Here is a 20,348-nt window from a genome sequence, read left to right as displayed (position 1 = left end):
CAACCGTAGAGAAATGTTTGCTTTTTACAGATTAAAATTGATTTTTTTCATTGTAGAAACTGAGAAGAAAAGCCTTATACCTGATTTAATCAATGAGATCTTATTAGAAATGGGTGACCAAAGTTCACATTGTATCAGACAGCTGTGACATACCGAGAAATACAGGAAGCCCCTCTTGACTCTCAAGAACAGTACACTCCCTCACAGAAGGTGAAGTTTGGGGTCTTTAAGGGGCTAGGTGGGTAGCAGGGAGACGGTTGAAAAGGTCTGGGAAGAAAAGGGGTAATTTAGCTGTGAAAGGATGGAGGAAGTTTAAGTCAGGATGATGTTGAGATTGGTGATGCTCTTGGTATTTCTATGCGTGGTCTTACAATTCTGGTACCAGGACTGTAGGGTGTGTTTTGGAAACAGGGACGTCTGTCATGAAATGTGGTCTTTTCACTGTTTTCTTTTTTGGCCGTATCTGGTGGTAGAAGTACTGTAATCTGGTCATCAGGGATGTGATTTGTAGCAAGAACATACCAAGTAGTTTTCGCCTACTGCAGCTGCTTCTCTAAGGAAAGCACGATGCTGTAACCACTTCAGATCCAAACCGTAACCTAGGTGTGTGCTGAGATGGGGCATAGGTACTCCACAAGACAGCACTGGGGGCCCTTGCTGGCCTGTTTGCCGAGATGAGCAGGATGTCCAGGGTGTTCATTTGCATAAAGGATGCTATCGTTCCCTTGGGAAGAGCAGAAACTTTCACAAACGGTTCAATCCCAGGGACTACGTCGGTTTTGGAGGAGGCACTGGGAGCTGCCATATTTGGACAGTGTAGCCGCTCAGCTGTGCACTTTTCATTATAAACCGGCAACAGTTTGAGAAAGGATTGCCTCCTAAGAAGAAAGCGTCAGCCCTCTCGGGCTCCTGGAGTCCTTGCCTGTTGATTCTCCTCCATCTCATCTCTGCCTGCTTCCAAGTGTCTGAAAAGAAGATGGGTGGTGGTGGTTTCTCTTTCCTCCTCCTCCTCCTCCTCTTCTGATTTGTGTTGTTGTTAGAGACACGCCTGCATTGAAAGAAAGGGCGCATGACACATATGTCCATCAATTAAATATCCGTATGTTTCCTGGCTCAGGGATGTCAAAGGATGTTCACGGTCATGTTTGTGAAAGAGATGGAAAAGGGATACTTGCTGATTTAGAAACATGTTTTTATACTGAAGTTTTGAATGCTTTATTGACAGTTTTCCTTAATTTTACTGCAACTGTGCTGTATTTTTTTTTCTTACTGTCTCAGATAGTCTTAGGGGATAGTTATTCAAACTCTGTTTGTCTGCCCGTGGTTTCCTTATGTATATGCAGAATAGAAGTGTTTCAGACCTGTACAGCTATTTTTCCTTTCCGTTTCAGACACCACAAGAAAAAAAGGATGGCTGATTATCTTGAACTGCTATAATTAGGTATTAAATTAAGTTATTCTTTAGTTAAATGTAAGGTCTTTTGTTTAGATTGAAAGAAGACTTTTAATGGAAGAGGGTTATTTAAATAAATGATTTATTTAAGTCACTTATTTGGTGATATTTTTGGTGTAGTATCATAGTGTATGTTTCATTCACCTATGAATTTTTTTTAAGTTTTAAGAGTTATATTAATGCATGAGAAGACACATAAAAATGAAAGAAAAAGCACTGTAAGAATTGTTACAGAGCAATCTAGGCTTTAGTCTCATGACTCATGGAGGACTCCTGTGGACAGGGCTTGTGTCGGTAGCGACCAGAGTAAGTGACCCTGTAGCAGCCCTGTCCAATGGAAATTCTGCTGTGGTGCAGGTGTCCTGTGTCCGCCACCCAGAGCCATAGGCATCGGTGACTGTCGGGCGCTGACTGTGGCCAGCGCAATCGAGATACGGCCATTTTTCCTGTCTGTTAGCTTGGCGTCAGTGTTCACATTAGCAGTATGCGGCTATCAAATTGAGCAGCACAGACTTACCCACTGGTGGGCCGGCCTGCCTGACCTCGGTGGGCATCCCTAACGGAATAGGACGGAGATGCGCAGAAGTTGAGGTGAACACTTTTGGGGGCTTGTAGTATGCCAGGATGCAGAAGCCTTGGAAGTCACTGAAAAGACTCGGACACAAGTTTAGAATTGGGGTCAGTAGATGCTGGACACAGCATTTTTTTCTTTTTAAAGCTTTCTCTTATATGATGATAATTTTTGATAAAATGGTAAAGAACAGTAAGAACAAACTAATGAAGATTTGGCCATTGCATGGCTGTGGAATTACAAGAAAGATGCCAGAGATGACCTGAAACTCCGAGCCTCTGGCAGGGAAACTGACGTAGCCGTTGCATGGTAGTGGGGGACCAGGCCTGTATACAGGTGACACATTAGAATTGATGTGTGGATTTCCAGTGGGATGCCTGGTTAGGTTTTGTAGGTAAGTTAGAGATGTAGAACTCAGCTTTATGTGGGGTCTTTTAGTGCAAGATGAGGGGCGTGTCTCTCTAGACGTCCTCTGTGCACCCAGAGAGAACCAAGGACAAGAGACAGCACAGATTCACTTTTCCATCCAAGCTCATGCCTAGGAATTCGCAAGAGGCATGTCTGAAGTAGTCACAATAAGCAGCTGAGAGAAAGATGTAGGAACGGAGAAGCCATGACTCGGTGAGTCGAGTCCAGAGGAGGGTCCGAGACAGGGCATGCCTGTCACTTGTGCTTGAGGGAACAAGGTGTGATAAGTGTAGTTGTGGAGAGAATGAGTATATTAAGAAATGAGAAATAGATTCTGATACTCCTGCTAGTCCCTTATGTTTTTTTTAATATGAGACTTTATATAGAGAGGTTGGAGAGACTAAGGGACAACAGTTAAAGACAGTGTGATTATAATCTGAAGCACAGATGACAAATGCTGACCCCTGTGATTCTGACCGGGAATCAGGTTATACAAGAAGTGCTGGCCCTCTGGCTGTGGCAGGGAACTAGTTGCCTGCTTAACATCATGCCCCAAACTTGCTCACATTGTAACTTTTGGAAAACTAGTTACAATGTGGTTCACACTGGTTGACGTGACACTTGCCGTGTCCATAAAGCTTTTCTCTGGTTTTGTCCCTTGGAACCACATCCAGAGAGCTCTCTGCAGTCCCCCAGAATGTTGCAATCCATCCTTCTTTCCATCTGACACGGTAAGAATCCCGGCTAGTCCCAGAGTAAGTGTGTGTTGTCGGAGTGGGAAAAAAGTTAACACTAAGGAATGATGCATAAAGACCAAACAAACAGAAGACGCGGCTATTTAATCCAGGTGTTGTGCCAGCTGAAAACGGCATGGATAAATTCAGGGTACTAATTTTTAAAGCCTCTGCGCGATTTAAGTAACTTCCCTAGGTCTTTAGAGGGATTCATCCCTGAGTTCTGTTACCCTGCTTTCTAAAAACCGTCACTACAAACTGTCCGGGAGATGCTTTAGGTTCAAATTTCCAGACTTTGTCATCTCACCCCGTCTTTCTCCAAGATTCCTGCTGCCTGCTCTTCTGCAGTCCCTTAGGCCTTTAGACCCCTGACCCCAGCACCCCTTTATCTGCTGACCCCAGCACCCCTTTATCTGGGCTGGGCTGGCTGCAGCATGCTCTCATTAACATTCTGCTGTAAAAACCACTGATTTGTATATAAACAGCACACCTGAATGCTCATAGGTGTCTTGACCTTGCTGCTGTGACCTTCCACACACAGCAGGAAACAATGCCCTACGAGAAAAAACTTGGGGAAAAATGAGCGAGTAATTCACAAGGAAACAGGCCGGAGAATGTGCCCTGCGCCAGCTGGTCCCTGGGAGGGAGGGCAGCAGTGTCTCGTCTTGGACCACAGTGAGTTTCTCCATGTGGATGAGAATGTGTCTGTCTGGCAGCACTGGGGTTGAAGGAAAGGGACCCAGTGTTTCCGAGCAAACTTTCGGGAACCAGGAGTTGCAGGGAGTGTAAGATACATGGAAGCTCCACCTGCTTCCTCCATAATGGCCTGCTTCCCTCCTTGGGGTCAGGGGTCACCTAACTAGAATGAACATTTCTGGCCCTGGCAGGCAGGCCTCTTGCTCATGCACAGTGCTCAGTCAACTGGCAGGGTTAATGAGCCTCGAAGACACTGGTCTTCCCTAGGACATTCTGAAGTGCCCCGGACATCTCCTGCCTGTGCGTACGCTTAATCATGTGAGACATGGTGATGTCTTGGGATATGGCTTTGGTTAACAAGGCGGACGAGCTTATGAAGAGTCAATGTGAGAGAAGTTGCCCGGCGCAGGAAAACCTCTTCTGAAGTTAAAAGTGCACCCAGGTTTAGTCTCCTGATTTTCTGTTGCGGATTACAGTGGTCAGGGGTCTTAGAAGGCTTTTCATAACGCTGCCCGGAAAGGAGGTCTGCTGATGAGGGGTGAGACCCTGACCACCTGAATCAAATCCCATCTTGCCTCGGCATCTGGTATAAGGCTCGTGGGTAGCTGCGAGACAGGATTTGTCTGTTTTCTCACCATAGATGTCCCTTTAAATTGCCTGAAAATAGTCCCAAGGTGGAGAGGAAAGCTTGCATGTCTCACTTGTAGACTCCTTGCTCTGCCCGCAACCATCCTGTCAGCATCCTGTAAGTCCCTTCCGAACCAACCATGAGTGACTAGGAGGGGATTCCCTGAATTGGTATGCATTTGGTCACGAAAGCACTTTGAGCTAAGTTGGGTGGGAAGAAGGACTGTTTCAGTGTTAATTCTATTAGATATAGTGGCTGTGTGTGTGTGTGTGTGTGTGTGTGTGTACAGCTTTTGGGACTCAGCCCTCACCTTTCCACCTTGTTTGAGGCATTATTGTCTCTCTCTCTGCTCTGCTTACTCCAGTCTGTGAGCCTTGAGGCAATGTGAGCCTTGAGGGGGTTCTGTCTCCTCCTCTCCGGTCGCCGTTGGAGAGGCCTTCTAGATGCCCACGCCACACCTGGCTTTGTACGTGGTTCCAGGGATCAAATTCAAACCTTCAAGTCTGCCGGGCAAGTGTTTCTACCCACGGAGCCGTCTCCCTGGTCCAGTAGCTTTTCTTGATGGGAAATAAAAGAGCTCTGTAGAAATTAGACATGACCCCTTCTTAAAAGCGCAGGAGTCGGTGGTGTGTGCTTACTGTGTCTTCTCTTGCCGCTTCCTGTGTTGTTGACGGCCCTTGCTGGCTCTGCAGTCTGGAGGGATTAGTAACAACCTCGATGCTTCCCCTGTTGTGTGTAGTTAGTTCCTGTTTAGTTTGTTCAAGCTTGAGAGAATGTTTGATAGGTTTTTAAATGTGTTTTTGCTAACTAAAAAGAAGTGAACTTATCATCTAGATGATGGGCACAAAAAGCTGGATAGCATCTATTTGTGCTCAGCCAGAGCCGTCAGATCGCGTGGGGTGAGATGGTCTGTGTTCCAGGAGAGGGGCACATCTGGTGTTGGGATTTGGGTTTTAAGTCCGTGTTAACCAACTCAGCAAACACAAGGTGCCTACAAGACTGTGTGGTTTGAGAGGGACAGAAAAGTGTGGAGTTTCTACCCGAGGGGACAATCTTGTTGGCACGATGGCCCTATAGTAATATGAAAGGCTGGATAGCAAGCTGGTGTTAATATTTTGTAGCTGAGTTTAAAGGCAGTTCGTGTATGCTTGGGGTAATCTCTAAAAATGAAGGGACTGGGAAGGAAGTTGGATCCAATTGGTAGGGTGTTGTAAATTTACTATTTACTTAGTGTATGTGTGTCTGCGTTCATGTGTGCACACCATGCTGTGTCTATGGAGGTCAGAGGACAACATGAAAGACTTGGGTCTCCCCTTCCGACTCGTGGCTCCGGGAGACTGAGCTCAGGCCACCAGGTGTTCAGGCCAGCATCCAGTCCATCTGGGCTCTCTGGCCTGTCTGGGAAAGTCGTTCCTGCCAGCCTCCTTTTCTCCCTTAGTTAATTCTCCAGCAAGTTCCTGGATGCCTAAAATATATATTTATACTTAATGCATATCTTATTCAGTGTGATAAAGTTGGGATAAAGGGTCATAAATATAGGGACTGGGAGTAAGGTGCTTGTAACCCTGAGGAACAGCACAGACCTGCTTGTCTAGTCTGGCCTCTGTTGTAATACCTTTTACTTCAGTTATCTCGTTAGCCTGAGTTCCTTGAGGGTATGCAGGGTGTCTTCATGATCTCTGTGTGGAAGCAGGTGCCGGCCAGGCACACTGGCCGTGTGCTGAGTGCATTTTCCCATGTTGAAGGTTTTGAAAACATGTTAGGAAATCTGTCAGGTTATGTTGTAAGTGCCTTGGTGGGTATGGACCATGAGTGGCTTTCATGCTTGGGATCTGGTGGTGGGGTGTAGCAGGGCCCCGGAAGTGTTGAAGCAGATCTGTTAAACACCGAGGACTCTTGCTCTGTTTTTCTTTGGGGAGAGAAGAGCTAGAAGGGATGCGGGCTGGGGAGATGGTTCAGCTGTTGAGAGCACTTGCTGCTCTTGGCAGAGTACACACATTAGGTTCCTAGCGTTTGCATCAGGCAATTCGGTCACCTGCAGCTTGTACTCCAGGGGAATCCAAGGCCCTCTACTGGCCTTTTCAGGGACTGCACTCATGAGCACACACATACTCCTACTAAAGAGAAAGGGTGTGTGTGTGTGTGTGTGTGCGCGCGCGCGTGTGTGACACAGACATCATTCCCTGTGTCCTAGCAGGAGCCAGAAACTCGATGCAGCAGAGGAAAGCTGCTGAGGCCTGAGGTGCTTCGATCGCATAAAGACAAGGAGGCGAGGTGTGACAGAGCAGGGCATGTCACCCTGCGGGAGGGTGACAGAGGTGATGTCACTGCTAGTGTGTCTGCCACGTCTGCGTCTGCTTTGTCTGTCCCTCCACTCTTCACTCCACCCCCTTCTTCAGAGTCCACACAGCACGGGGACCGTTGCAGCTGTGTGCTAGGCTGTGCCATGACTGTTGTAGTATTTTCATCTTTGCTAAAATAAGATGCTTGAAAAAGTTCTTGGCTAAGTTTTCTTCATCTCTGTTCCTGCTCAGTTGGAAAAGTATTACCCCAAGAATGAGACATCGGCCAAGTAGTTTGTTTTTGCATTATTTTATGTTTCTAATAAAAGACCTTGAAGATAGAACATTTCAATCACATTTATTAGTCACATCTGTGCATGTGTATGTGTGTCTAGGTAGGGGCAGGTGTGTGTCATGGTGCACATTTGAAAGTCAGGACAACCTTCAGGAGTCAGTTACCTCCTTTCGAATGTGGGCCCCAGAAATGGAACTCAGGGCCTCGTAAGTGGCAGCGCTCACTCTACCTGCTGCCTCATGGTCAGCCCAGAAAATGAGTTTAGCATCCCACAGACAGCTAAGAAAGAGCTCCCCAGAGTGGAGCCTCCATGTGGGCTGTGGGTGCGAAGTTCCCATCTTGCTTCACGGTACTCAAAGTTCTGTAGGTCCTTCAAGTGAAGTGAATTTTGCTATGGCCATCCCGATAAAAACCTGTGATTTGTCTGTGTTCTAAGATGGGGGCATACCTAGAAGGAAGACAGTAGCAACAGAAGTAAGTTAAGGGAAGGAGTTGGAGGAATTAAAATAAAATACTAGACAAATCCTTACACTTAATGCATCAGACAAGTCGGGGGATTATTGTTCAGGAAGCAGGGAGTGGCTGGGTGGCCTCATTGAGTTCCCTTGGCCCACTGGCCATTGGGTCTTGGTTTTACAGCCTCTAAAGTAATGCAGACCTTACAAGGCTCCCATTGGGGTGAAGGGAGTTGGTGCTTGTGGCTGGTCGAGGGTTCCTCAGTGTCTTTTGGATTCCCATCGTAAGGCGGCCACATAGCTTAGGATACAAAGGAGAGGTATAGCAGCGAAGGAAAAACCAGCGTTGGCACGTGTGTGTTCCTTGGTAGGTAAACAGACAATGTCCTGTACCTGTCTCCCAGTTTCTGTGTGGTGTGGTTCATGCTTCCTCCCCTCCACGCTCACCCTTGCAAGCCTGGTGGTGGGGGAATTCTTCAGGCTTCTTTCCTTTCCTCTGCTTTGGGTTGGTGGTGAGCCCTTCAAGAATTTGTTATCGATTAGTGGACACTAAAGCTGCCCAGTAATCAAGCAGGTACCGGAGGGAAGTGGGTTCTCGAGCCTTGCTGAGGGCATTGCCGTGGGTCTGTCTTTGTGATCGGTAAGTTTTACAGGGCTTTCTGGATAGGACTAGACTTGAAAGGCAGAAAGGCCCGGCTTATGAGACAGGTAAACCTTTTGGTCTGTGCTTGCCTAGATGTAAAGATTAGCTTTTCTAAATATAGTGGAAAACGCTTCTGTTTGCTCTCAGGTGGAAGGAACTCTCACCGATTGGACCAAAGCTACCATTCTGGTCTCTCTGAAGCGACCAGGTGTGTATCGGTCAATCCATCCACGTATGGAAAGTCGACCGTGGGCTGCTGCTGCTCTGTGGCAGAAGGAAGTCTGGCTTGCTCAGCACCTGTTTCAGGGGCTCTCCAAAATTTATCTCCACAAATTAGTCTAGAAAAGAGGCAGAGATAGTTTACTGTTGAAGATGCGTGGGTAATAGAGACCATTTCCCCCTTTTCTTGGTAATAGTCGACAATCGCATGTGTTGAACATTGGTGGTGAGCTGCGGATGGGAATAGGACCCAGCAGGAAACAAGCTTACTTTCCATAATAGCATACCATCTTGTAAATTGAATTTTTGATCATTTAGTTGAATTGCTTTAAAAAAGAATTCATTCCTGCTCCTGTTCCGTTTGTGGAGGCAAGTCATGGTTTCTGAGAGGGGCGCAGGGATGCTGTGTGCCTCTTCCAAGATCTCCGTTAAGTGAAAGTCTTACCCGGACTGTGCAAACAGTCCTTCAGTTACTTTCGACTTTACACATGCAAAAACCCATAGTAGCACCTGTTGGTCACAACGCTCTTTGAAGGCTTTGCAGAATGAACCTTTCACCTGCTTTCAGCTCTTTTTGTTGGGGTTCTAAATGTGAAAAGAAGAATCTGGTAAAAAGAAGTGGTTGGCTCCTGCACCCCTGGCTTCCAGCTCAGAGCTACAGGTCACTGGACACCCATGTTCAGTTTTGTCCGTTCTGACAAGGTTGCAGAAACACACCCTCTCTCTGCACAGAGGCTGTTTTGTGTCTCTTGTAGAGTTTTTGAAGGGTTTCATGGGAGAGACACTGATTTCTAGCATCCTTTTTTTTTTCATTTTTAGTAATAACCGTGTTTCCCAATGGGTTTGTATCTGGTATTGCTATATATCTGTTCTCTAGAGCAGGGTATGAACACAGATACTCACCCGTGTTAGTTTTTAGCTCTCTCAGCTCTGGCTGGTTTCTCTCAGCACCCTCTCATTCTCGGCTACCTCCAGACAGTTTTTCACCAGCTGTGCCGGGCTCGCTACTCCCTCCCCCCTGTCACTCACCCCTGGTCTCACATCTGTCATCTCCTCCCCTCTCAGGGTTGAGACTACCCCTCCAGTACTCCGTCTCCTGACCACCACGGTGCGCGGTTCCATACTTCTGAAGTTAAGCCGTTTCCTCTGTTTGCACCAGCAGGGCTCTTTACTCATGGAATCTGATCGCTTCTGAGTTCATCCCACGCTGGTCCAGGCCTGTAACACCTATGTCTTAATGGCTGCCACCTTGAGACTCTCCCGCTCAGAGCCCCCCCTCCTGCCCCTCCAGCCTGCCACAGCCCAGCGGGCTTCAGTAACCCTGTCAAACTGCACGTCAGATGTGTCCCCTTGAACTCAGACCTTGCAACAGTTCTCAAGTCAGGCTGGTCCCCTGTTTGCTTCTGGCCCCTCCATCCACGTTCCACTCCAGCCATCTTGGACCCCCTAGCTTTCTCGGAACATTACAGGCAACATTGATGCCGGCTTCTGCGCTTGCCCCAGTGTTTGCCCTGCTTCCTGGGTTTCCTGTCAGGGCGTGTTCTCGGCGAGGTTTCCTTCTCACCGGAATACGGGTCCACAGGTTTCAGGAGACAATACCTTTGCCTCGGTACTTACAGTAGTCCTTGGCGCATCCCTGGTGTTTGCAGGGTGAATTAAATAACTGTGGTAGCTTCCTTCTCTTATAAGCATTAAAGATAATGCTAGGACTTAATTAAACAAAGAGAAAATGAACAGGCTTCACTTTACGTATATAAGCAGTATCCAAAGAGTGTCACTTGTCAGATTGCTCCTCTAAAGGGATATGTTCAAATGTTTCAGCATGCTACTGTTTCCACACCAATCTTGGTATGTGTTCACATTTAACCCTTGTAACAGCCCTATTGGGTCAGGGGTGGCATCAGCGTGCTGTCCCAAAGTAACTGAAATCAGAGGACAGCAACTGTAGAGTGGGAGCAGCAGTTGGAGCCGTTTCAAGTTAAGAACTCTTTTTTTTTTAAACTATCATAAAATGGCAAAAAGAAAAAGAAGAAGAAAAAGAAAGCCTGAATAATAGGCCCTGGCTAATTTTGGTTTTAATCTGCCTTTTGTTTCCATTTTGAAAACGTAAAGTAAACGGTTAATGTTAAAATTCCTGACAATGTCAAAGCAACAAGTTTTATTTCTCTCACCTGTGGAGGAAGTGGCCTCCACCCAGCTTGACTGAATGAGGAGGGAAGTGATTTTTTCAAGTGATAAAAAGAAATAAAATTCCATGCTCTTCCCACAGGAGGGGTTCAACAATTGGGAGAGAGGCGTGAGACCATATGTTGGTTTGCAAAAGGATATAACTCGTAAAGATGTTTCCTTTGATGCCCGTGATGGACATGGATGTGTTTCCCTTCCAGAGGGTCCTGATTCAATTATGCAATTAAGAGTGGAGCTGAAGGATCTAAATATAGGGCCAGAGCTCATACGGTCCTGCCTGCTCCGGGTACACCAGCGTGCCTCACAGACGTGGCCGCCCTTACAAACAGCACCTGCAGGTTCAGAGAAGCAGACACGTGTTGTGAACGACGCTGGGAGTGGGGGTCGGAAGGAAAGGGATGCCTTTGCTCCCTGTACTCAGATCTCTGCGTCTGTGGGTTTCTTACTTCCTTGGTTTTATTTTTTTATTTTTTATTTTTTGGTTTTTCGAGACAGGGTTTCTCTGTATTGTTTTGGAGCCTGTCCTGGAACTCACTTGGTAGACCAGGCTGGTCTCGAACTCACAGAGATCCGCCTGTCTCTGCCTCCCGAGTGCTGGGATTAAAGGCGTGTGCCACCAACGCCCGACTGACTTCCTTGGTTTTTAAAACATTGCTCTTTTTTTTTTATTTCGTTTTTTTTTTTTTTTGAGACAGGGTCTCACTATGTATCCCCTAGCTGGCCTGGAACTTGTGAGATAAACCAGGCGGGCCTTGAACTCACAGAGACCTGCCTCTTGTCTGCTGTCCACCACCAAGTGCAGCGGCAAACTGGACTTGCGTATCGGTCAGTGCTGGCTAAGGTGGAGGGTCCAGTGTGTTCCGGAGTGACAAACTCGGGGTAAAGCTGAGACGGTCGGGCCCTGGGAGGGCCTGTGAGACGCAGCCCCCTGTCTCCAGGCTCACCTAACTGCACTGTTTCTGTTGTGAGGACTCGGGCACTGCCGGGCACTTGGGGGATTTGTCCCGTTTGGCCTTCGCTGCAGTCTGTAAAATTGCCGTTCAAGATAATGGCTCAAATAGTGGTTTGTTTGTTGTTGTTGTTGTTAGATGAGCTGTCTCTCCTGAATTTCACTTGGTGGGCTTTCTCAGGGGAGGTTGTGCGACCTGGGTCTGTCCAAGGTCCCTTTGAGCTGGTTAAGAAGGGTTTAGGGAAATGTTAAGGAGATGAAGAAAACTCAAGTGATGGCTGAGGTTGGGGACAGTAAGGAGACTTTGAATTGGCATCAGTTTCCTTAGCCAAAGAAGTAATTACTATCTAGGGAGATTAAAAAGAAACCCTGAAACTCTGTCCCTTAGGGAGTGTAAGGGACATGAGCCAGCGCCCCGTTTGGGCCTCAGTGTGCCGGGGAAAGGGTCTGTGTGTGCAGGAGAGGAGAATGAGTTGCCTTTCCTAATGCAAGCAAGCTACTTTGAGATACACACCTGATCATCTAAATAGGTAAACCACAGCGGCGTCCTGAGAAGCCCCATCGTGGTGACATCCACAGGCCCTTTGTCATTTTTCATCAAGGGGACACTACTTTTGAAGTCATTTGCTGTGTCACAGCCCTCTGTCGGTTTGTAAGTGGTAATGTGGGATTCACACTCTGCTGATTTCCAGATCTTCCACCTAATCAACACTCCTCAGAGACCATATGGCAGGCCTGCCGCCCTGTCACACTGAGACTGGAAAGGGCTGTTAATGCTTGGACAGTAAAAGCACCTGGTCCAGCCGAGAGCACTCTCTGCCTCCTGGGCTTGCTCTTCTGACCCTGCCTGCCACCCTCCCCAATGGGGGAGACTCCAACTCTGGAAAGAGAACGTTTTCTTAAGTGAGAGCAAGGTCAACCAGATCCTCTACCTATCAATCCGCGATTGACCGGGAACAGCTGAGAGTCCTGTGGTCTCTGAGTGTCTTCGTTCATACCGTTTTCTTACATAGGAATTCTGTACAAATATTTTTTTCCTGGGGCTTGACTACAAGTTCATTTTAGCTTAACTTTCTGGCAGTGAAATAAAGTCAATGAAAACATGCATCAGGGGCCAGAGAAAGGACTCAGCAGGTAAAGGTACTTGCTGCCAAGCCTGGTAGCCAGAGTCCCACCCCACCCACGGTGGAAGGGGGGAACTGCTGGAAGCTGCCCTCTGACCTCTGCATAAGCAAGGTGACGCGTGTGTGTGCGTGTGTGCGTGCGTGCGTGTGTGTGTGTTTGTGTGTGTGTGTGTGTGTGTGTGTGTGTGTGTGTGTGTGTGTGTGTAATGTTACTTTAAAAAACCAGAAGGAATATTGAGGTTGTATAACCCCCAATCTCCTCTTGTTCTGGAATTTCTTTGTTATTGGTTGACAGCAAGTCTTACTTGCCTGTGTCTGACCCTCGCTCTGACGGGAGTACTGAGAGCTGATTGCTGCTTTAAGTGGGAGCAATGAGCAGGTAGTGTTTGTTCACCGTTTCTGCCCACAGAATGGACCCCTCCCATCCCACGGAACCAGATCATAGCATTTCAGTTAGGAGGTGTTTTCTGACACTAGTGAGGCCCACCTTCATTTTTATGTTTGGGTAATGACATTGAACTGTATAGCAATCTTAACTTGTCTTTTCTCCTGCCTGCCTAACCATGCTCCTTAACTTTCCCCACCCGACAGCTTTCTTCTGCTTGTTGGGGGAGGGAGATAAATATGCCAGTCTTTAATACAATCTACCCTTAAAAAAAAAAAAGATAATATATAGCCTTAGTTCAATCTCAGAATGGAGGCTTGGAACCCAGAGATTGACATCACTCTGCCTCACCGTTCCCCTCTCCCCTTCAGCCCTTCTGGGGCCCCAGCCTATAGGAAGGGCTGCCCACAGTCAGGGCAGGGCGCCTACCACCCTCAGCTTATCTTCTCTGGAAACTCCCTGACAGACAGGCCAGAGGTGTGGGTAACTATTGTAGGTACTTAACTCAATCTGGTTGACAAGATTGATTTACCAAAGCTGGTGTCTGCTGGGCGATGGGGGTGTGGCTGTTTCTGGGAAGTCCTTATGCTGGGCCATTCCATGGGGGGTTCCAGAGTCTGGTTTTTAAAATAAGAAACTTTATTGGAAGCTTTGAGCCATTTGGTCTTCTGAGGTTCTGATTAATCCAGTAGCCTGGTTTCATGTAGGCCTAATGATCATAAGGTTTGCTGTACCCGTTTTTTGACTTCTCTTATTTTTACCCCCCCAAAAAAAACCACAGGGGGGAACCCTACAAAACCTCATTGTACTACTTTACTGAATTATGTTTTTATGTTTTATAATATGTTACTCTCACTACGATTGTAAGAAGAAAATTTCTTTGCAGCCTTTGTCTTTTAACTCTCCAGAATCTAGTCTTCTGTTAGGGTATCGTGTCTGTGTGAGGAGCGAAATATTTTTAAATCCATTTTAGAATAACGGAAGTTACATTGTAGGCCCTGCTGTGCTCCTCTCTTCTCCTCTCTGACGTTCTGGTTTGCTTATCGCAGAGGAAGCAGAATTCTCCTTGGGCCGTGAATTGGATGCCGGCTCCTTTCCCTCATGTCAGTCAGAATTTCACTGATGACCAGTGGTTCTCAACCTATGGGTCTGACCCCTGGGCGAATGACCTATTCGCAGGAGACCATCAGAAAGCACACATATTTACATTACAGTTCATAACAGTAGCAAACTTACCGTTATGAAGAAGCAGCGAAATCGCTTTATGGCTGGGGTCATCACAACGTGAGGAATTGTAGTAAGGTTACAGCGTTGAAAGGTTGAGGACCCCTGATCTATACAGTGGACCTCTCAGGGGTGTGTGCTGCCGTGATGTCCAGGGTCTAAGGCACGATGGTATTTCATATTAAAAGTAACAAACGAGGTAGGCCTGTAAGCCTCTCTGTGCCCACAGTATAAAACAGTGGCCGCTATGTAGTCTGGAAACAGGCCCGGTTGATTTATTAAGTTACTAGAAAATACTTTTCCTTAAAAATATGGACCAGACAAATTCTTTATAAAGGTTTTTCCTTAAGTATCCTACTCAGCTGTGAAGATGCGACTGATCCACACAACGGATATTGGGAAAGGGAGTCCAAGATAATTTATTTGGAAAGAGTAATCACTTACATTAGACGCTCGGTCAACGCTCTGTGATCTCCAAGCTTCGGCCAGGATTCAAGAGAGAGAGAGCCCCCCCCCCCCCTTCTACCATCTCTTATCCCCTGAGTCTTCCCACGTACCCATGCCACGCCCCTGCAGGTACTAGGTCTCTCCCTACGCAGCTGTTACGCATTTTCAAAGTTAATTAATACCCTGTACCTTTGTTGGGCTCAGTCCCCTTGATCGCTAGGCCCTGACATTATGCCATTAGTTACCAGGAAGGAACGGTTCGAGATGAGCCTCCTGCATAGCTGAGCGCTTACCTGTCCGTTACTTTTTAAAGGTAGTGTGAGCCTTCAACTTTAGGTTTCTCAGTCAGCTTCTGACACTGTCTTACTGGAAACTTCAACTCTCCCCTCAGTACACACGGAGTCGTGCCTTTTGTCTGGCCTACTGGTCTCCTGTCAGGGTTAGAACTGCCCAAGCTGAGGCCTGTGTGCTGGTCCTCGTTTGTCTCACTTCTCCAGCTCTTGTGAAAGGTCCCTCAGGCCTGCCTGCCTGTGGAGATGGGCCCCGGGGCTCCGAGGAAACCTGGAAACTGCCCATCTCCCTGTGCTGCTCAGTGATGACTTACAGCACCCAACTCAGTAGGGTGTTGGGGAAAGAGGTGTGAATGTTGCATGCCAGCGCATTTTAAGAATGACTGTGTGCATATCTGCAGGATGTGTGTGTGTGTGTGTGTGTGGGCACACGTGCTCTGTGTGTATGCGTCAGAGGACATCTGTGCGGAGTCAGTTTTCTCCTTCTGCTTTTATGAGTTCCAGGGATCAAACTCGATTGCCAAGATTGTGGGCCACGACCCACAGAGCCATCTTGCCTGCCCAAGATCCATTTTTAAAAAATATCCACTGTTGGTTGAATCCATAGACACAGAACTCCTAGGTGGGGAGGTTCAGCTGTGTCTTCAGATACAAGCTCGTGTCACTGTCACAACTTTCTGAGGGAAATGCAGGTGCCGATATTTACGGAGTTGAATAATTGCATGTTTCTTTACTAGATGAGGCAGGGATAAGGAAGCTCTCCATTGTACAATTGGCTGGTTCTGTTTCCTCTAATATAAAGCAAATTATGAAGCAATTAAGAGTCGTTTAAATTTCACCCTTCAATGATAAAGAATACCCCACAAGTTTCAAAGTTAGCATTCATAGGTGACTGTTGTAATGTTTGGCATGGCTTCTAGCGGTACCAGTTGAAGTCCTTCTTGCGACAGAGTTTCTAGGACGTTCTGAATCAAGGAGCATTTTTAAATTGTCCTTTTATTATTTCTGGAGATGGGTCACGCTGTCAGTCCAGTTATGTGTGTGGGGAAGCTTGTGAGTGCCGTACACAGAGGCTTGAGGCTAGAGGCATTGGATCCCTGAGCTGGAGGTGTCAGCTCTGAGCCCCGGGATGTGGGTGCTGGGACCCACACTCCAGGTTCTGCAAAAATAGAAGCAGCTCTTCACTACTGAGCCATCTCTCCTGGCCCTCACCTCATCTGATTCTGAGTACAGAGTACAGGCAGCTTCAGCTCTTGAAGTGTGTGTGTGTGTGTGTGTGTGTGTGTGTGTGTGTGTGTGTGTGTTTCTGTCGTTCAATCGGCAAGCATTTGCACAATGAATAACTTTTTCAGTGAAGGCCACTTGCAGAGTTTGGGGACATTTCTAGTATGTGAGCAGCAGCTGTTATGGTGGGCACACTCACGTGGCGCTCTGTACCCCGCTTGCGGAGTTTGGGGACATAGGCGGCATTTCTAGTGTGTGAGCAGCAGGCACACTCACATGGCCCTCTGTACCCACTTGCTTTCACAGGGCTGCTGAGCGTAGCTTCAGAGCTGATGCAGGCCGCACGGTGGGTGATCTTCCGATTATAAATAATTTTGATGGAAATCTTGGTGTGAATCTTTTTTCCTCTTTCCAGTTTAGACTACTCTGTGCAAGAAAGTCTAGCTTCTGACGAGGTGGCTGAGGACGGACCGGGGGTGTTTTGTTTTGCTTCTGGCCAGTGGGAAATGTTTGCGTTTGCACAGGAGGGAAGCAGATCTGTGTGCCGACTCATGTCTTATGTTGCGCTTTAAATTGATAAGGCCGCTCAGCTTCTGACATAAACTAAGGCCGGGAGTACAAAAAGGGACAGAAAAAATCTGCTTGTGGTGCCGAGCTGGTCGAAGTCATCTTTGAGTTCCTTGTGTGAGGCGTGTTCCCTGTTTGACATGCACCTGGGAAAGCCTCAGCTCCCAGAGGCACACGGTGAGTTGTCAAGCCTGTACTTTTTTATGGCTGTCTTGCTTATATTCCTAGGCTTGGGGTCTTTTTGGTTTGATTATTGTAAGTGACATCCAGACCTTGACTGTCCAGGTGACCACGGTGTGGGTCCAAGCGTGGCGTGTGCAGAGTGCCTGCTTCCCTTCCCGGTGATGCCCAGTCTCCTCCCTGTGTCCTCAGGCTGACACAGAAGGTGCTGGCACTGTCCTTCCCAGCCCTGCCATTGCTGCTCTGGCTGTTACCACCTCCACGTGGGCTGACCCTTTAGGAGTCCTGACCCACTGCTAAGTGCCTCGGTTTAGGACCGGGTTTCAGCAGTCTGTGCATGCAATAGAGTTGGGGAAAGGGGTTCGGACCCTGGTTCTGTCTCCCACAGATGGACAAGGGGCACGGAACAAAACAGTTGACTTCACAGTTTTTCTTCCTCGTGTCTAGTGAAGGAAATGGAAGTCTCTTCCGAGTTTGTTGGTGAGACTAAACTGGGCGATAGGAAGTGCTCAGAATGTCTGTCACTCTTGTTGTTTTGCAGTGGGCTGTCTGAGGCTTCCTCTTTGGAGAAGCTTCCCGAAGTTCCTGGAGTTAGTTCTTCTGTCTTTTTCTAGTCTGTGTTGGTATTTGACTCCATCTGTTCAAGCCTCTGTGCCAGGCAGCGCTGGAGCTGGTGAGACCCCGAGATCAAGACTGACAGTTGGGGTGCTTCCTCCTGCGTAACACCTCTCCACTGCCCCCTCAGAAGGGAGAGTTCAGAAGCCTTCTTCCTGTGACCCGCCCGACCCCCTCCCAGAGGGGGCACCTAATTCTATAGGGTTAGGATTTACCCGGCCTCTGCGAGTCTGACAGCGGTTACCAGCCACACCGTGTTACCCCGGGTACTTTGTCAGCATTCCTTCTGGGAGAGACTCCAGAGTAGCGGAAGAGGACAGTGCTGTCCCATGGGGTGGCATTGGCTTAGCCATCTGCTCCATGGAGTTACTCGGATGTTTGCGCCCTGCTTCTTGCCTTAAACATCAAGCCTCTTCAGGGTGTTGCGCCCCCCCCCCCGCCCTAGTTCTAGGCATTTGGGATAGCTGTTTGGGGGGGTGAAGATCCAGAATGGTGGCTCCCTAGGCACCCCCCACCCCAACACCCCAACACACTTCATAAAGTGCACCCTCGTCAGAAAACAGCCCGCAAGTGGTTTTGAGATAAATAAACCCTGCCATTTGAAAGTCAGTGATTAAAATACTAAAAAGCTGTTTCAGGTTAAAAGAAAAGGGCTGGAAGAAATTCAGGACCTCTCGGATTTGCTCCTGGAGGTCTGGGAAGAAGCGGTCTTTCCAGTTCTGGGGGCCTGTGGTGCTTTACTGAATAGTGAATTACCATATCAATAGGTGCCTGCTCACCCAGTGCGACTTCTGATAATGGCGTAACTTTGTTTTCTCTTTTCTTTCCTGTTAAATGAAAACTTGTAAATAACTAGTAAATTGGGGTGGTAGCTCTCTCTTGAGTGAGTTGAGCCTTTACCCTGGAGGAACTTAGGGAACCTGCAATCTTTTCATCTTAGTCTAAGTTCTCTGGAACCCAGTCACCAAACATTTGCTGAGAATCTGTCTGTACCAGGCACCGTGCTGTGCTCCAGGTACACTAACTGAGCTGGAATGGCCAGGTGGGTTCTTCCTGCCAGGAAGCAGGAAGTGCAGACTACCCCAGTTCACTACAGTGGCCAGTGAGGGTGAGGAAGATTGTCCCCAATTTATTCTGTGAATTTCCTGTTTTATTGATCAGTCTTGCTAAGAGATTATACAGTTTTATTAGGTTTTCTCTAGTATACTTAAAAAATAATGTCTCAATTACTTGTATTTTCTTTGGGCTTAAATCACTGTCCACCTCTTCAGGCTTTTTTTTCTTCTCTCCCAGTAAATATGGATTTTAGTTATAAACATCCATATAATTACAGCATGTCACATCTTTCTTACTTTCTCTGTTTGTTTGTTTTTGGTTTTTCGACAGGGTTTCTCTGTGTAATCCTGGCTATTATTCTCTGTAGAACAGATTTGCCTGCTTCTGCCTGAGATTAAAGGCGTGTGCCACCACTGCCAAGCTATATCTTAATATTTTTGATGTCATGTTTCTGTAGTCATTCAGTTAAAATATTTCGTCTCTACTGTAATTTCTTCATGACTCCTGTTTAAAATGTGGTTGCTTCTAATGCCAATATTATTGTTGCTGTCTTAGCTGTACTGAGACAGATCTTTGTGTGTTACGTGTAATTGTGTAATTGTGAGACAGAGATCTTTGTGTGTTATGTGTGATTGTGAGACAGAGATCTTTGTGCGTTACGTGTAATTGTGAGACAGAGATCTTTGTGTGTTATGTGTGATTGTGAGACAGAGATCTTTGTGTGTTATGTGTGATTGTGAGACAGAGATCTTTGTGTGTTACGTGTGATTGTGTTATTGTGAGACAGAGATCGTTGTATGTTACGTGTAATTGTGTGCACATGCTGCAGCCATCGAGAGCTGTCCACCGTGGTTGTTTTATTTGTTCATTTTCAAGGCCTAAGGCTTGCCAGCTGGTCTAGGCTGGCCAGCCAGCAGCGCGTTAAGGGACCCAGCTGTCCCCTGCTGGGGCTGGGGTTAACGCATGGGCCACCACCCCTGACTTGCAGTGTGTGTGGACTTTGACACGGGACTCAGGCCTGTAGGAGGCAGTCACTCTGGGCATGCTAGCTCCTCGGCCCCAGCCACCTTATACTCCAGCGCCTTTCCTCCTTTACATGCTGCTTTCCACTGAGCTGGGCCACGCGTTTGCACTTTACTCCTGGGCCTGTCAGCCGATAGGCCAGTCTCCCACGGGGTCGTGCGTGGGAATCGTCCTTGGGTCGTTCTTTGCGGTTTTCTGCCTGGCGTCCGTTGAGGCTTGCCTGTTGCGTGTACATTTGTGGCGGTGACATGCAAACTGCCCGAGTGGGTACCTGCCGCCTCAGACGCTCGCGTGACCTTTGCCCTGGGCACGGTGCTGCTCCGAGCAGTCTGCTCTCTTCCTCTTGTAAGGCCGCCAATCCCGTTGCCTTCAGGCCCCACCCTTACAATCTGATTCAGCCCTGGCGAGTTCCTTAGCCGCTCCAAGCCCAGGTACAGCGGGTTGCAGTGGGCACTGGGGCTCCCATGTAGAGTTCTAGAACTCGGCCCAGCCTCTGGCATCATAGAGTGCACGTTCTCAGGAGCTCAGCCTGGGCTTTCATCTCTCTACTAAAGTCACCCAAGCGTGAAGCTGAGCAGCCTTAGCCAGGGACCACCCGCACAGAAAAAGACCTGAGTGCTTGGCACCGGGCACTTACCAGTTAATCGTGGCGCGTCTAGAGGTGGTTTTACAGCCCATTTCCTCTCCTTTCTT

At 47.7% G+C, this 20,348-nt stretch overlaps 1 protein-coding gene across 2 annotated transcripts in view; it reads left to right on the top strand.

The window, feature by feature from the left end:
• Smad1 (SMAD family member 1) overlaps positions 1-20,348 on the top strand; it is a 62,083-nt gene that overhangs the window by 5,367 nt on the left and 36,368 nt on the right. The window contains exon 1 of one of the 2 annotated variants that reach the window (XM_021231616.2): positions 4,484-4,607. The exons of the other annotated variant lie outside the window; for it this stretch is intronic. The gene's annotated coding sequence lies outside the window, so the exon portion shown is untranslated. Of the gene's footprint in view, positions 1-4,483; positions 4,608-20,348 lie in introns of those variants that run through there. 2 annotated transcript variants of the gene reach the window in all.

The sequence above is a fragment of the Mesocricetus auratus genome, unplaced genomic scaffold (assembly GCF_017639785.1).
Source record: "Mesocricetus auratus isolate SY011 unplaced genomic scaffold, BCM_Maur_2.0 Super-Scaffold_100041, whole genome shotgun sequence".
NCBI lineage: Eukaryota > Metazoa > Chordata > Mammalia > Rodentia > Cricetidae > Mesocricetus > Mesocricetus auratus.
The sequence above is the reverse complement of the archived record's forward strand: the minus strand, read 5'-3'. Positions and strand labels throughout refer to the sequence as shown.